An 18,706-nucleotide genomic window follows, 5' to 3' on the forward strand; every position below is an offset into this window, starting at 1 on the left:
AGAGAGCCCTCGCAGCACCAGAGACCCAGGACAGCCAAAAGCAAAGAAAGAAAAACACAGTATTAGGTTTGTTCAGAAAACCTTTTCTTAGTTTTCATTGCAATTACCTGATTTTGCCTGGTTTTCAACATTGTATCTTCCTTGATCACAATAAACTGTGGAAAATTCTGAAAGACATGGGAGTACCAGACCACCTGATCTGCCTCTTGAGAAATCTGTATGCAGGTCAGGAAGCAACAGTTAGAACTGGACATGGAACAACAGACTGGTTGCAAATAGGAAAAGGAGTTCGTCAAGGCTGTATATTGTCACCCTGTTTGTTTAACTTATATGCAGAGTACATCATGAGAAACGCTAGACTGGAAGAAACACAAACTGGAATCAAGATTGCCGGGAGAAATATCAATAACCTCAGATATGCAGATGACACCACCCTTATGGCAGAAAGTGAAGAGGAACTAAAAAGCCTCTTGATGAAAGTGAAAGTGGAGAGTGAAAAAGTTGGCTTAAAGCTCAACATTCAGAAAACGAAGATCATGGCATCCGGTCCCACCACTTCATAGGAAATAGATGGGGAAACAGTGGAAACAGTGTCAGACTTTATTTTTCTGGGCTCCAAAATCACTACAGATGGTGACTGCAGCCATGAAATTAAAAGACGCTTACTCCTTGGAAGAAAAGTTATGACCAACCTAGATAGCATATTCAAAAGCAGAGACATTACTTTGCCAACAAAGGTCCGTCTCAAGGCTATGGTTTTTCCAGTGGTCATGTATGGATGTGAGAGTTGGACTGTGAAGAAGGCTGAGCGCTGAAGAATTGATGCTTTTGAACTGTGGTGTTGGAGAAGACTCTTGAGAGTCTGTTGGACTGCAAGGAGATCCAACCAGTCCATTCTGAAGGAGATCAGCCCTGGGATTTCTTTGGAAGGAATGATGCTAAAGCTGAAACTCCAGTACTTTGGCCAGCTCATGCGAAGAGTTGACTCACTGGAAAAGACTCTGATGCTGGGAGGGATTGGGGGCAGGAGGAGAAGGGGATGACAGAGGATGAGATGGCTGGATGGCATCATTGACTCGATGGACGTGAGTCTCATTGAACTCCGGGAGTTGGTGATGGACAGGGAGGCCTGGCGTGCTGCAATTCATGGGGTCGCAAAGAGTTGGACACGACTGAGAGACTGATCTGATCTGATCTGATCTTACATTGAAGACATTTTCACAATAGAATTTTACTGATTCTATAACCCGAGTTCAACTGGTTATAGTACATGCCCCTTTACAAGGACTTTCAAACAATTCTTTAAATTCAGAATCGCTGAACATGACAGTCAGATGAGGCCTTAGGTCTAACCACCTCAATCTGGTACAACCTCCTCAATTCACAAACTGGGACTATTTTTACTTGTCTAGGATCAGGCAGTCAGCAGCCGAGCCAGAACTAGAACCTGGGTTTCCATCTGTTTTTATTTAAACATAACAAAACAACAATAATAAATCTATTCTACCAATTCATTGAATGGCCATTCTGCTTTCTTTCATCTCTGAACCACTCAGGTAAAAAACTGATTAGACAAAGTTTCATGTGAATTTCTCTCCCTGCACACCAATCTGGGTATCTGGCTAACAAATCACATAGACACTAAGTAAAATCTCCCTTGTAATTTCAGAATATTCTTGAACAAGTGCCTTTCTTAAACAAACACAACAATATGCATTTACTCAGTGTTTGAAATACAAGAAGTATCCATTTCTGGGTCAAAATTTATCTTACTTCAATACACCAACGGAACTAACGTTTAATGATTTGGCCATTTGGATGTGATAACAGCTAAAAGGAACGGCATGGTTTATTACACCAAAGAAGGTGTGGGCTATGTTTAAGGGAGCAATCCCCCATTTACTGCGACTCCTTGTCAAGTCCCAGGAAGAGGTTGCACCAAATCAATATGGTTTATTTCCATGCATTAACCTGTGAGTTAATTTATGCCAACTTGGTGTTCACACATCCATATAATTGCTTAAATACATGCAAATTTATTCATCACACCAGTCAACCATTGTCTTTTATATTTAAGATGATGCCATTGATACTGACTGTTATCCCTGTGCACAGGTTTCTCTGAAATGACCTCCATCTGTTTCAGATATAAATACAATTTTTAAAAGTAAATATTACTTTAAATCTTATTGGCTAACAAGTTGAGGGTGAACAGAAAGCAGAGCAAGCTGATATACAGATTCAGTGCCAGGTGCTGTTTTTTTTTTTCTTCTAACTGCTCTGGGTCTTCACTGCTTTGTGCCGGCTTTCTCTCGTTGCAGAAATCAGGGGCTCCTCTTTGCTCCTCACGGCAATGGCTTCTCTTGCTGCGGCGCACAGGCTCTAGGTAGGCGGGCTTCAGTGGCTGCAGCTCGCTGGCTCAGTAGTTGTGCTGCACGGGCTTAGTTGTTCTGTGGCACGTGGAATCTTCCCAGACTAGGGATCAAACCCATGTCCCCGCATTGGCAGGCAGATTCTTATCCACTGCACCAGCAGGGAAGTCCCAACAGGCACCATTCTAAACACTCTTCAAGTGTTGACTCTTGTAATCCTCACGTCCACCCCAAGTAGGTCGTGTCATCCTCACTGACATGAGGAAACGTTGCATGCAGAGGTCGGGGAACTTGTCCAGGGTCACACAGCAATATTTGAAAAGAGCTGGGATTTGAACTCAGATAGCCTGGCTCCAGAGTCTGTGCTTATAACCACTGCTCTATGGGTCCACTGTGAAGAAGGTCCATAGAAATCCAGTTGTGTACACACTCTTTTAAAGACTATCAATCATGCAGCTATGAGTGCCACCTGCTTATGGTCCAACCTTTCCAAATGAATTAGCACAGTCTTATTGATCACCTACTTCTTGCCTAGCACTGTAAGAACAACCAACATAGAAACATGGAATCCAAGACAGGATCTCAATATACATGAAATTAGTCATCTAATTTAAGGAGACAAGTTATGCCTAAATGAAACAATTAGTGAAAGCGGTGCTGGGGTTCTCACATTTGAAGACATGATATGTATGGAGCACCTAACAGCCTGATAGAGGTTTGTTCCTTCCCATTCACAACTGTCATGAAACTGGCTACCACAATGGCTCCCACGGCTTTTCAAAAAGCTTTAAAGGAGCACTCTAAAGTCTTGGCACCGGTCTTATTATAGGAAACAATCACAGAGAGACATTTCAACCATGAAAAGTCTCTAAAAACTATCCCCAAGCCCTGCTATTGAAGCAGCCTTCTGTCCGAAACCTGACACAGAAATAGAAAACTCTTTATATAACAGACACCCGCCTCTACAAGCCGCTGCATTTTCATCTAGTTACAATTATACCTTATTGCACAATGAGGGGTTTAACCAAAGCACAGTCACCATCCGTTCTAATCAACTGTAATTTGTCTTCGTGAAACTGATTTCATCTACTATGTCTAGATGACCCCTCACGTCAACCTAAACTCCTCAAAACCCACCAAAGTGGCTTGCAAAAACTCTTCCCTGGAAAATGTGACCTCTGGCCCCTCTTAGCAGAAAAATTTCTTCCAACTGTTCTTTTAGAAAATTTTTTTTGCATACAGGGTTCTGCACAGCACACGTCTAACTCTAAAACTAGATATATCAGACTTCCAAGCACTAAAATTGTCAAGTAAAATCACTATAAATATCTTAATACATAGTTTCTTGCTTATAACATTGGTTCTCAAGCTATAAATAGTGAAGACTATTCTCTATAAATGTAGTACAGCTGTTGTTTGAATTTTGAGAGGCAAAGACCACAACAATTGGATATTCTAACAACAACTTACTTTTTCCAATCTACTATCCTCATAGCATTTCATATTTCAAACTTCTATTCTATTGCTTCATCATCACCTTGAATGTATAACATGATACTTCAAATTAATTCTTGATGTATGACTTATTCTTGTATTTTCATTTCATTTACTCCATCTAACCCATCGTCATAGTTTCAATCACCCCAACACTAAACTGATTTTCATCCCCTATTTATTTTCTTGAATGTATAAAAATCCAACTATGAACTTACTTTGGCAATGCGAACATTTCATGTATTTATTTCTAAGTAAAAAATGAATAGGTTGGTAAGTCATGTTTAGGAACTATACACATCTTACCATTCATTCAAGGTTTACTGTAAGTCTTTGTGCTAAGTACACAATGACAAGTGAAGGTGACATGATGCCAGAAGCTCATGAGTGCTTCCAGACAGAAAGTCTCGTCTATGCTCACAGAGCCTCATGGAACATTCAATCATACTCATACAAAATCATGTATGTTACGTACATTTGCAAATTGCTCTTTATTAATCGTGCTCCATTATGTTTGGGAGCTAGAATACAAACAAGAGTGTTATAAAAATATTCAGTTGCCACCAAAAATAAAATTCTCAGAATACCAGATGTTTCTCTGTATGGACACATACAAGTCAAGAGCTGGAAAGCAGGAGAGGAAAGAATGTATTCTTAGAAAAATAAACCAGCTGGAAACAGCCAGTCACTAAACAATCCCCAAATAAGATGATCCCAACCCCTTTGTATTAGGAGTTTTCTCCCCAACAAGTAGAGATACATCCTGTGTGTGCCTGCTCAGTCTCTTCACTTGTGTCTGACTCTTTGTGACCCCATGGACGGTAGGCTGCCAGGCTCCTCTGTCCATGGGGTTTTCCCGGCCAGAACACTGGGGTGTGTTGCCATTTCTTCTTCCAGGGGATCTTCCCAACACAGAGATCAAACCCACATCTCCTGCATTGCAGGCAGATTCTTTACTGCTGAGACACCATTCTGCCTGAAGTAAAGAGTACTCCTCTGTAGGCAAGATAGGTATTTTCAATGTACGCTTATTAAACCACTGCATTCACCCCCAAAATGAAAATGAATGTTGGAGACACTGAATGGTAGGTTTCTTCATGCAATTAAAAGTTCTCCGTTTCCACCAATCAGCATGACCCTTTCAAGGGCACTTATGGGCACAGTCTGGGAAAAGTTGCATTGTGCATTCATTTTGGATGGCATTTGTGATTCCACAACCAGCAGAGAAATGTTAGGAGTTAAAAGTTGCCAACGGTAGAATCATAAGAAAAGAGTATGAGTCAATGGAAATCAAAAATAAAAAAATTCTTCAGAGCAAAGGAAACATTCAACAAAATGAAAAGGATGAAAATAGAGTGGGAGAAAATATCTGCAAACCATATATGGGATAAGGAGTTAATACCCAAAATACATAAAGAACTCATATAACTCAATAATAAAAACCAAACATCTGATTTAAAAGCTAGCTAAGGAACGAAAGAGACATTGTCCCAGTGGCCAACAGGTACACAAATAGGTACCAACATCACTAACCATTAGGGAAATGCAAGTCAAAACTACAATGAACTATCATCTCACATCTGTTAGAATGGCTATCATCAAGAAGAAAAGAGATAACAAGCATTGCCAAGAATGTGGAGAAAGAGGAACCCTTGTACGCTGTTGGTGGGAATGTAAACTGCTTCAGCCACTAAGGAAAACAACACGCAGGTTTCGCAAAAAACTTAAAAACATAACGACCATGTGATCAGGCAATTCCACTTCGGAGTATACACCCAAAGGAAATAAAAACAAGATAGCAAAGAGACATACGCACTCCCATGATTACTGTAACACTGTTCACAGCAGCAAAGATACGGAAATGGAAGCAACCTAAGTGCCAGTCAATGGATGAATGGATCAAGACAATACTGTGTGTGTGTGTGTGTGTGTGTAATATTAGTCAGCCATGAGAAAGAAGGAAATGCTCCCATCTGCAACAATGTGGGTGGCCTTGAAGACATTATGTTAAATGCAATACGCAGACAGACAAATAGTGTATGCTATCATACATGCGGAATCTAAGAAAAGCCAAATTCAAAAAGAATAAAATGGTAGTTATCAGGGGTGGGGAAGGATGTTGTTTCAGGATACAAACTTGCAACTAGTAGATAAATAAATCCTGGTGATCTAATGCACAGTGCAGCAATTATAGATAACACTAAGTAATAAACATCAAACTTGCTGAGACTAGATCTTAATTTTTCCTCCACAAAAAAAACAATGATAATTATGTGGTATGATAGAGACAGTGGCTAACACTACAGTGTCAGTCATGTTGTAATACATAAAGCTATCAAATCAATATGTCGTACACTTTAAACTCACACAATGTTATATGACAAATATATTTCAGTTTGAAAACTTTTTGGGGACAGAGGGTCATGAGAAATAATTTTGGATTTTACTTTGACTGGAAATACTTTCCTAGCATCAGAGTCTTTTCCAATGAGTCAGCTCTTCACATTAGGTGGCCAAAGTATTGGAGCTTCAGCATCAGTCCTTCCAATGAATAATCAGGGTTGATTTCCTTTAGGATTAACTGGTTTGATCTCCTTGCAGTCCAAGGGACTCTCACGTCTTCTCCAGCACCACAGTTCAAAAGCATCAATTCTTCAGCGCTCAGTCTTTCTATGGTCCAACTCTCACATCCATACATGACTAACGAAAACCATAGCTTTGACTATATGGACCTCGTCGGCGAAGTGACGTTTCTACTTTTTAAAACGCGATCTATGTTTGTCATAGCTTTTCTTCCAAGGAGTCAGCGTCTTTTAATTTCACGGCTGCAGTTACAATCTGCAGTGATTTTGGAGCCCAAGAAAATAAGGTCTGTCACTCTTTCCATTTTGTCCCCGTTTATTTGCCATTAAGTGATGGGACCGGGTGCCATGATCTGAGTTTTCTGAACGTTGAGTTTTAAGCAAGCTTTTTCACTCTTCTCTTTCACCTTCATCAAGAGGCTCTTTAGTGCCTCTTCACTTTCTGCCATTAAGAGTGGTATCATCTGCATATCTGAGGTTATTGATGTTTCTCCCGGTAATCTTGATTCTAGCTTTTGATTCATCCAGCCCAGCATCTCACACAATGTACATATAAGTTAAATAAGCAGGGTGACAATATACAGCCTTGTTGTACTCCTTTCCCAGTTTTGAACCAGTCGGTTGTTCCATGTCCAGTTCTATCTGTTCCTTCTTGATATGCACACAGGTTTCTCAGGAGACAGGTAAGGTGACCTAGTATTCTTATCTCTTTAAGAATTTCCCAGTTTGCTGTGAACTTAACAAATGAATATAACTAAAAATAACCATGATGAACTTCAAAACCAAGACCTCTTTGTTTAGCGAGACTTTCTCCACAAATACAATTTTTCCTTCCATACCCTAAATATACATTTATGAATGTAATCAGGTTGGCCTAAAAAGCGCCATTATTTTAGAGTAATAACCTTCAACATCAGTAAGTAAGAGGAGAGTCGTTATCAATTATAATTGGGAGAAAATAAAAGGATTCTCCCTTCCTTTTCTCAGAGGATACATGAGAATATTGTCTCTCGGGGGGATGTGAGGTTCTCAGGTTGATCCAAAAAGGGCCTTGGTTTTAAATGTTTGAGAAATACTTTTTTATGTCATTGCTCAGGAGAAAAATGTTATCCACAGAAAATACGGGTAAGAATTCCCTGGCGAATTCAGGTAAGTAGACTCATGATGTACTGTCCATCATAGAGCTGTGCATGAGAAACAGCAAAGCAAAAGTGAAGGGAGCTGGAAAGAAGGCCCTACTGACTCCACCACTAAAAAGAAAGTTCCAAGCACCGCAAATCACCAGCTCCCCCACTATGCTGTTGAGGGCCCTCTGTCACACTAGACACCTTTGATGCATCAAAGTAAAGGCAGCTGATAAGCTTTCTTTCAACAAGCTTATAATTTGGGGGGCTTTTTAATTATAAAAAGGTAAGTGAACGAATTCATGATAACATGGCTAAAACTAAACACCATTAAGAGGATTTGAAGTTAAAACAAGGGTCATAGAAAAGAGGCTGGATTTTGAATGAGATGAATTTTGAATCAATGATCTAGACGACGATCTAGAAGGAATTAATGAACATGAATGGACAGGAGGCTAAAAGGGCATTTCAGACTGGAGAGAATAAGAACGGAAGAGCTTGAATGTGTAACTTCATCAGATGTGGGCATGGTAAGGGGAGAGTCTTGGCTGGAGGAGAGAGTTGGAAGCCCAGCAAGGAGTTGAGATGACCAAGCTGGGAAGCAGCAACTGGTGTGGAGATAACCAAACAAGTTATTAAGATATAAGCTAAACCAAATCCCAGCAAGCAAGTCAGAGACTCAAAATCACCACAAAATTGGCCCAAAAAGCACCAAACGTATTTTAAGCCCTTTATATTATCCTTTAATTAGGCCAAACCAAGAGAGGCAAACGGCACTTATTATCGACTATTACACATGAAACAGACAAAAACAGTCCAAAGAGACTATATTTAAAGTTTGGGATCTACCGCATGGCAATGATAGCTAATAATACTCTATCACATACTTGAAAGTTGCTAAGAGACCACATCTTAAATGCTCTCAACACAAAACAGAATTATGTGTCACGATGGAGCTGTGAGCTAAGTTAAGGTGGTGATCATTTTGCAATATGCAAATGTATCAAATCAATACATCAAATCAAATCAAACACATTTGAAAAATAGGCAAAATGCAAATAATATTCAAGTAAGTCCATTCACCTACTTCTCAGAAGCTATGATCATTCATTGGCCTAAAAGGATGTTTTAATAAGTCTGTCTGTGGTTCTCATAAATTAACATCAGGAAACTGTACCTTATTCCCTATTGCCCTCAACTGTAGAAAAAGCAAAGATAATAAGTATTGAACCCCATCACTAATAAAGTGGAAGTAAATAAAATTCATCAAAATAGTTACTGAATTAACACAGAGAAAGAAAATAAAAGTAGAACGCTGTCAAACTGAGTGTACATTGATGCGACTTTCACGAAAAGAAACACAGAAGTTTAAAGTTTGTTTGTTCATTTATTTTTTGGTTTGGGTTTTTGTTTGTTTTCTATTTTTGTTTCTGGTATTAATTGGATAAAAATGATACTAATCTGACAAATTTTTCACAGGCTAAGGTGATTACCATCTGAAGATCTTCAAAGCTTACTTGATTTTGCTCCAGATAAATGTTTTTAGAATTTTGAAAGGTATATTAAAAAAAAAAAAAAAAATCAAAGGAAACTAAAGCACCCTAACTGAAAATGCTGGATTAGTATCCTCTGCTAGTTCTTAGTTTTGGTCAATCTCTAGATACGGTCTGTCCACATATTTAATTTGGTCATAAAGAAATGCTTCCAATAATGCTAAACATATTAAAACTTGACTATCTGAGAACAATATTCATATATTAAAAATCATAGGTGGGGAAGAATAAGGCTTTTGTTCTATTTGATTCGAATCTCCTAAAGGCCATTTTATTGGCCAGTATTTCAACAATTATTGAGAGAAACTCTGTTCAGACAGAAAAACTCTTTCCCTGGCCCTTACAAAATTTCACATAGCTTTTACTAAGTCAAAAGTTCCATTCTTTTTTTAGAAGCAGGAAGGGAAAGAAATTATTACAAGTGACTCAAAACAAAGTAATTTAACTTTGCTTCATTAGGGAAATGTTTTCCAAGCACAACCATCGAAGACATCTGTGATGCTAAATCTTATAACTTATTCAGTAGTTTTATTATCAGGGTTGATGTTGACCTTACTGCTTTATTTTAAATTTACCTTTGTGAGGATAAAGCACACGTTAGCCTTTGTCACAGTTTTAGATTAAGGAATAATCACAAGCTCATCAAATAAAAAAGAAATACAGCAGTGGGGCTAAAACCCTGCAGATAGGGAAGTAGTGTGATCGTGGTGCTTCAGGTCAGTTCAGTCGCTCAGTCGTGTCCGACTCTTTGCGACCCCATGGACTGCAGCACGCCAGGCTTCCCTGTCCATCACCAACTCCTGGAGCTTACTCAAACTCACGTCCAGCAAGTCAGCTGTGCCATCCAACCATCTCCTGTCATCCCCTTCTCCTCCAACCTTCAATCTTCCCAGCATCAGGGTCTTTTCCACTGAGTCAGTTATTCTCATCAGGTGGCCAAAGTACTAGAGTTTCAGCTTCGGCATCAGTTCTTCCAATGAATATTCAGGACTGATTTCCTTTAGGATTGACTGGTTGGATCTCCTTGCAGTCCAAGGGACTCTCAAGAGTCTTCTCCAACACCACAGTTCAAAAGCATCAATTCTTGGGCTCTCAGCTTTCTTTATAGTCAAACTTTCACATCCATAGATCAGTTCAGTTCAGTCACTCAGTTGTCCCCAACTCTTTGTGACCCCATGGACTACAGCATGCCAGGGCTTCCTGTCCATCACCGACTCCTGGAGTTTACTCAAACTCACGTCCATCAGGTCAGCTATGCCATCCAACCATCTCCTGTCGTCCCCTTCTCCTCCAACCTTCAATCTTCCCAGCATCAGGGTCTTTTCCAATGAGTCAGTTCTCATCAGGTGGCCAAAGTATTGGAGTTTCAGCTTTAGTATCAGTCCTTCCAATGAATATTCAGAACTGATTCTCTTTAGGATGGACTAGTTGGATCTCCTAGCTGTCCAAGGGACTCTCAAGAGTGTTCTCCAACACCACAGTTCAAAAGCAACAATTCTTCAGTGCTCAGCTTTCTTTATAGTCCAACTCTCACATCCATACATGACTACTGGAAAAACCATAGTTTTGACTAGATGGACCTTTGTTGGCAAAGTAATGTCTCTGCTTTTTAATATGTTGTCTAGGTTGGTCATAGCTTTTCATCCAAGGAGCAAGCGAACTTCTGTCCAGAGTTCTTTCACGCAAAGATGATCATGGAAAGGTTAAAATTAAAATTATCAATGTCAACTCAAAAAAGTTAAACAATCTACACGTGTAGATTTTTAATTCTATCTCTAAAGTGACTTAACATAGCAAGTTTGATACAAGAAATAACGTGGTACATCACTGGAATTTGTCTCTAATATTCTTTTCACTAAATGAGTTTATAGCTTGACACAGTTAGTATTCAAGATTCTGGAACATACTTTTGCCAGTAAGCAAAGTACACTTTCAAAAGTTCTGAAGCATAGCTGAAAGAACACAATTCAGAAGATCCTTACTGGTGACCATCTGAGCATTTACAAAAAGGAGAGTATGAATAAAATCAGATCTAATCCAAATACAGTACACTGTTTGTTTGTTTCAACATAGATCAGGCACAGACAACTGCATCCTCCCATCAAATAACTGAGAAATTATCTCACAGTACTTTTGTTCTTCTCATCATTACTCATCATACATCAGCACCATCCTCTCACAGTTCTTACTATACTGCATTAGGGACAATGCACCAATAAAAATAGCTAACACTGTATTTTCCAGGTGCTAGAAATTGTTTTAAGTGCTTTATCTATTTTAAACAAAGTTGGGAATTGAAGCTCGGTGAGGTTAAGCAGGTGCTGAGATTGACACCCAGGGAGCCCGGGTTCCAGAAGAGCACTAATGCTGTTTCATCTATGAGGGAGGGAACATTCCAAATATTCCACAGATCATGCTTGGCTGACTCAGTAGAGGTTCTATTCCCTGTGGTGCTGGGCATTTTCTCGAGGAAAAAGTAGTCTGAGGAGTTGAAGGCTTTGGTGAAGGGAGATATTGAAGCAACACACAGGTAAAATGTCAGTGAGAACTCATTTAGACTAATTCTGAGCTGAAGTTAGTGTTCTGAAATTTTAGACAGCGTCACAGCCTAGAGGCAGTGTGCAACCACTATGTTTTCATAACCCCACGAAGTAAGTTCTTCATTCAGCGGTGTAAAATACCACCTACGGGAAAAGGGAATTGCATCAAAATATTAACAGGATGATGAGCAAATTTTATTTACATCTCTCTAATAGGTTATCTTTTCTAAGTTTTTTAACAGTGAATGTGCATCACTTTTATAATTAGAAGAAAAGTGGTATTAAAAAAGTTACTGGAGATTCCAAAAGGAGAAGGAAGGATATACGCCTTCTACTTCCCTGCATTTGGAAGCCCTAAGCCATGCAAAAGTCAGCTGTGAGCTCCCAAGAGGTCAGCCACACATCCCCTTGGGTTAAAAAAACTAATAATAAAAGTAGAACAGATTTATTTGTTACTCTGTCATTTCAAAAGTGCTGTGAAGAAGGAAAGACAGCAGAAGCCCATCTTACACTTGATTGCTCAAGGATTGGAAAAACTTGCCTAAAGCAGAGAAAATTATCTGAATTCCAAAGCTTTCCAGAAGCCTGTATGTTCTGAGGGCCTGGATGCCTGGTTCTCTCCAGAGTCAAGAAATACCTGACCATACAGACTGCTATTGGCAACAACGCCCAGTAACTGCCCTGCCTTTCTCACTGGTAAGACCTGCAGCCAGGGTTCTCTGCTGCTCTCAGCTAGCTCGCCTCTGAGCCTTCTGCCTTCCTGCTCTGATTTCTGAAGCAACAAGGCTCATCCATGGGACTATTACTAGTGACTGTTTGGTAATCACTGTGAGATGTATCAAAAGTAACTTGTTAATAAAGTGCTTATGTAATAAAGTCTGTATAGACTTCAGAGAGGCAATAAAGTCTGTAAGAGCTTACTTAAAATACAAAAAAAAAAAACAGACTGGCTATTCCTACAGAGGGCCATTCTCACATGACTTCCACTCCCGTGTGCATTCTTGGACAAATTGGTACAAATTGACTACCACCCTCAAAGAACCCCTGGGGCAGTGATAATCTTAGGAGCGTCCTTTGGTGTGTGTGCTTCAGAGTTAACAACAGAAACACTGCCTTGAGGACAAGCAGAAGATGTGGTATCAAGCCAACTGCCTAGGAACCAGAGGATGAGGGGTGCCCCTAATCCACCAGGAGAAAGTAGAGGACGTGGGCCAGCAGCCCCTGCCACCCAGGGAGCTGACCCAGGTTACCCGGCACTGGACTCCAGGTAAAGCTGGAAGCAGATGCACGGGCAACGCCCCCACCCCAGTATCTTTCCTTCCTCTCGTTCTGTCTCCCCACCCCTCTCTCCCCATGACACTTCCTCTCTTCCCATATTGACTCACATCAGTGCCAAGTCAGCCTGCTGTGGGACCCACCCAAGTCTGGGACCACATACTGCCTCTGGGGCAGATAACAGCTCTAGCGCTACAGGAAGTGAAACGTACCTAGCCTCATGACTTTGCCCAGAACAGGGTTCTCTTCTGCTAGTTACCGGTACAAAGCTCGCTGCTGAGGCTGCCACGTATGTTGTGCTGCTGACATAAAATATGCAAACTCTGTCAAAGTCTGGGTGACACCTTGGCTGGATCAATCTTTACTTAAGTGACACTAAGCAGCTATGGGCTTCCCTTGCAGCTCAGTCGGTAAAGAATCTGCCTGCAGTGCAGGAGACCCTGGGTTGGGAAGATCCCTGGGTTGGGAAGATCCCCTGCAGAAGGAAATAGCAACCCACTCCAGGATCCTTGCCTGGAAAATGTCATGGACAGAGAGGAGCCTGGTGGGCTGCAGTCCATGGGGTCACAAAGAGTCAGGCACGACTGAGCGACTAACACTTACTTACTTACTTAAGCAGCTATGTCTCTGCCTGTCAGCCCCAGGCAGTGTTAGTCAAAGTTGTAAGACTCAGGAGACGTATTTGTACTACTATTATCAGAAACAAACAAACAAATCACAAAACAGTGCAGAGCCTATTATTATGTAACAATAGAAGGCAAAAATTAAAGATCTCGTAGGGCCCGACTAGAAGCAGCAGAACCGCTAGTGACATGACAGACACAGCCTGAGGATCAAATACAATCACTCCAGCCATAGACTCACGCACCAGGCCCAGCTCTTCCTGTAAATGCACAGCCATACCTTTCACATGTCCAGTCATAAACATCTAGAGAGCACCTACCATGCACACGGCATGTGCTGGCTGCTAAGGGGAAGGTACATAGGAAACATCGATGATAATTAAGACCAGGCGTTCTTCCCCACGCTTACATCTAGCAGGGGCAGTGAACTGTTTGCACAAATTCTCCAGGGCCATGGAATTGGTTATTAGTCTCTTACACTCAAGTATTTCAAAATATTGACTCAGGACTCCATGACAGAGCTCACAGAGCTACAGTGAACTGCCGGCAAGTGAACACCAGGCGCTAGACAAGTATCATTCGGCTTGTAAATAAGCTAAACAAACAAATAATCAGCAAGTACAGACGCATGCACGCGTGAGCTAACAGGATGTTCACAGTAAGCCAGGTCTCAAATCTGTAGAACACTCTAGAAACTAGTGGGGAAGGCCCGGAAGCCTGGAATAACTCTTCACAGACCTACGGTTCCTGAGCCATGTAACCCGAACCCCCTGGGTGCCCTCTTCAGATCAAGTCTGTCCAGATGCACCCACCCTCCCAAGGGAAGGAGGTGGCAAGTGGTCAGTGTACTTTGACCAGGGTACCCACGTGATTCCTAGATGTGCTCTGTCTCTTCTCTACCACCCACAGAGCTTCCTAACTGCCAGCAAAGAAGACTGGATGGTCTATTCAATGTAAAAATGCCATGCTCCCTCCCAGAAGTCCAGCCCAATGTCAAGGGGATGCAGCCTGCCAAGATGAGAAACAGGTGCCTCAAGTTCAGAAGATTCCACACCCCAAAGATCATTCACTAAGCCATGCAAGACAGCAAGGTACCCCATTAGCATCTATCTGCCACCCCCGTCAGAGGGAGTATAGAAGATTCTAGGCAGCTTCCACCTGACTGGCCTCCATGCTACAGCCCCCAGAGCAGGTAGCACCAGACCCTGGCCGGGGCTTCTGGCCCCACTGACAGTTTTCACGCAGGGACATTCACAGTCAGGACGCCAGTGCCACGTGGCTCTGTGTACTGATGGAACAACCTGCTTTCAGTGCACAAGTCTTTTTTCAAAAATTAATTTTCTATGTATTTATTTCCTGTTGGCTACGCTGCATCTTCCGTGCTGCGTGCGGGCTTTCTCTAGTTGTGACGAGCAGGGACTGCTCTCTAGTTGACACGCGAGGGCTTCTCATTGCAGTGGCTTCTCTAGAGCCCAGGCTCCAGGCACGAGGGCTCAAGAGTTGCAGCTCTTGGGCTCTAAAACGTGGGCTCAGTAGCTGTGGTCCAGGGGCTTAGTCTGGAATCTCCCCAGACTAGGGATAGAACCCATGTCCCCAGCATTGGCTGGCAGATTCTTAACCACTAGACCAGCAGGGAAGTCCCAGAAGTCTTCTTTGTTTGTGTTTTTTTTTTTTTTTTAGTTTTATTTAACTTTACAATATTGTATTGGTTTTGCCATATATCAAAATGAATCTGTCACAGGTATACATGTGTTCCCCATCCTGAACCCTCCTCCCTCCCCATACCATCCCTCTGGGTCGTCCCAGTGCACCAGCCCCAAGCATCCAGGATCGTGCATGGAACCTGGACTGGCGACTCGTTTCATATATTATACATATTTCAATGCCATTCTCCCAAATCATCCCACCCTCTCCCTCTCCCACAGAGTCCAAAAAACTGTTCCATACATCAGTGTCTCTTTTGCTGTCTTATATACAGGGTTATTGTTACCATCTTTCTAAATTCCATATATATGCGTTAGTATACTGTATTGGTGTTTTTCTTTCTGGCTTACTTCACTCTGTATAATAGGCTCCAGTTTCATCCACCTCATTAGAACTGAGTCAAATGTATTCTTTTTAATGGCTGAGTAATACTCCATTGTGTATATGTACCACAGCTTTCTTATCCATTCATCTGCTGATGGACATCTAGGTTGCTTCCATGTCCTGGCTATTATAAACAGTGCTGCGATGAACATTGGGGTACACATGTCTCTTTCCCTTCTGGTTTCCTCAGTGTGTATGCCCAGCAGTGGGATTGCTGGATCATAAGGCAGTTCTATTTCCAGTTTTTTAAGGAATCTCCACACTGTTCTCCATAGTGGCTGTACTAGTTTGCATTCCCACCAACAATGTAAGAGGGTTCCCTTTTCTCCACACCCTCTCCAGCATTTATTGCTTGTAGACTTTTGGATCGAGCCATTCTGACTGGCGTGATATGGTCCTCATAGTGGTTTTGATTTGTATTTCTCTGATTATGAGTGATGTTGAACATCTTTTCATGTGTTTGTTAGCCATCTATATGTCTTCTTTGGAGAAGTGTCTATTTAGTTCTTTGGCCCATTTTTTGATTGGGTCATTTATTTTTCTGGAATTGATCTGTAGGAGTTGCTTGTATATTTTTGAGATTAGTTGTTTGTTGCTTCATTTGCTATTATTTTCTCCCATTCTGAAGGCTGTCTTTTCACCTTGCTTATAGTTTCCTTTGTTGTGCAGAAGCTTTTAAGGTTAATTAGGTCCCATTTGTTTATTTTTGCTTTTATTTCCAATATTCTGGGAGGTGGGTCATAGAGGATCCTGCTGTGATGTATGTCACAGTGTTTTGCCTATGTTCTCCTCTAGGAGTTTTATAGTTTCTGGTCTTACGTTTAGATCTTTAATCCATTTTGAGTTTATTTTTGTGTATGGTGTTAGAAAGTGCTCTAAAAATATGCAACGCTTCATGAATTTGTGTGTCATCCTTGCGCAGGGGCCATGCTAATCTTCTCTGTATAGTTCCAATTTTAGTATATGTGCTGCCAAAGCGAGCACCCAGAAGTCTTCTTTAAAGGGCTACATTCTGCAAGTGAGAAGCCACACGCAACTGAAGACCTCTCACGAAAGACAGCTTTTCAGAAAACTAGAAACATGAATAAGAGCTTCCCAGGTGGTCAGTGGTAAAGAATCTGCCTGCCGATGCTGGTGACACAAGAGACTTGGGCTTGACCCCTGGGTCAGGAAGATCCCCAGGAGGAGGAAATGGCACCCCACTCTAGTATTCTTGCCAGGGAGATCCCATGGACAGAGGAGCCTGGTGGCCTACAGTCCATGGGGTCCCAATGAGTTGGACACAACTGAGCTTGCGCGCGCGTGCACACACACAGAGAAACATAAACGGCACCTTTTTTTCCCCCATGTACAGGTCTCAAAATGTACAGGACTGGAAAAGGTCAGTTTTCATTCCAATCCCTAAGAAAGGCAAAGCCAAAGAATGTTCAAACTACCGCACAATTGCACGCATCTCACACACTAGCAAAGTAATGCTCAATATTCTCCAAGCCAGGCTTCAACAGTACATGAACTGTGAACTTCCAGATGTTCAAGCTGGATTTAGAAAAGGCAGAGGAACCAGAGATGAAATTGCCAACATCCATTGGATCATCAAAAAAGCAAGAGAGTTCCAGAAAAACATCTACTTCTGCTTTATTGACTATGATAAAGCCTTTGACTGTGTGGATCACAATAAACTGTGGAAAATTCTGAAAGAGATGGGAATACCAGACCATCTGACCTGCCTCTTGAGAAATCTGTATGCAGGTCAGGAAGCAACAGTTAGAACTGGACATGGAACAACAGACTCATTCAAAATTGGGAAAGGAGTACATCAAGGCTGTATATTGTCACCCTGCTTATTTAACTTATATGTAGAGTACATCATGAGAAATGCTGGGCTGGATGAATCACAAGCTGGAATCAAGATTGCCCGGAGAAATATCAATAACCTCAGATATGCAGATGACACCACACTTATAGCAGAAAGTGAAGAAAAACTAAAGAGCCTCTTGATGAAAGTGAAAGAGGAGAGTGAAAAAGTTGGCTTAAAGCTCAACATTCAGAAAAGTAAAGATCATGGCATCCAGTCCTATCATTTCATGGTAAACAGATGGGGGAACAGTGGAAACAGTGACAGACTTTATTTTTGGGGGCTCCAAAATCACTGCAGATGGTGATTGCAGCCATGAAATTAAAAGATGCTTACTCCTTGGAAGAAAAGATATGACCAACGTAGACAACATATTAAAAAGCAGAGACATTACTTTGCCAACAAAGGTCCATCTAGTCAAAGCTATGGTTTTTCCAGTAGTCATGTATGGATGTGAGAGTTGGACTATAAAGAAAGCTGACCACCGAAGAATTGATGCTTTTGAACTGTGGTGTTGGAGAAGACTCCTGAGAGTCCCTTGGACAGCAAGGAGATCCAACCAGTCCATCCTAAAGGAAATCAGTCCTGAATGTTCATTGGAAGGCCTGATGCTGAAGCTGAAACACCAATACTTTGGCCACCTGATGAGAAGAACTAACTCATCTGAAAAGACCCTGATGCTGGGAAAGATTAAAGGCAGGAGGAGAATGGGAAGACAGAGGATGAGATGGTTGGATGGCATCACCAACTCAATGGACATGAATCAGAGTAAACTCTGGGAGTTGGTGATGGACAGGGAGGCCTGGCGTGCTGTAGTCCACGAGGTCGCAGAGTCGGATACGACTGAACTGAACCGAGCACAAACACACAGAAACATGAATGGCATTTTTCCCCGCAATGTACAGGCCTCAAAATGTACATCAATTCCTGAACTACAGCTTCTCTCAACTCCACGCTACTCAGAGAAAGGACAGCCTTCGATGTCCTAATGACGTGGGACACCTGTGCGACGAGCAGGGCTGAGGGAGGCTCCAAGCGTGGGGATGAGGGGCTCCCGCCAGTAAGCACCTGCAGTGCACACATTACACGTAGGATAACCTCACCTCATTCTACCCAGGGGCCGGGTCAAATAGAGGAGGAGATGCCAGAAAGAGGTAGCTTTGGTCTGGTTAAGTTTGTACATGTCCAAATACTAACAGG

The 18,706-nt window shown here is 41.7% G+C and overlaps 1 protein-coding gene and 1 non-coding gene across 2 annotated transcripts in view; both read right to left on the reverse strand.

The window, feature by feature from the left end:
* Window positions 1–18,706, reverse strand: part of KIF13A (kinesin family member 13A) — a 203,751-nt gene that overhangs the window by 167,005 nt on the left and 18,040 nt on the right.
* On the reverse strand, window positions 16,529–16,635 carry LOC138985132 (U6 spliceosomal RNA). The gene has a single exon (XR_011462391.1). It is a non-coding gene; the product is annotated as a U6 spliceosomal RNA (small nuclear RNA).

Source organism: Bos mutus, chromosome 23, assembly GCF_027580195.1.
Source record: "Bos mutus isolate GX-2022 chromosome 23, NWIPB_WYAK_1.1, whole genome shotgun sequence".
Classification (NCBI taxonomy): Eukaryota; Metazoa; Chordata; class Mammalia; order Artiodactyla; family Bovidae; genus Bos; species Bos mutus.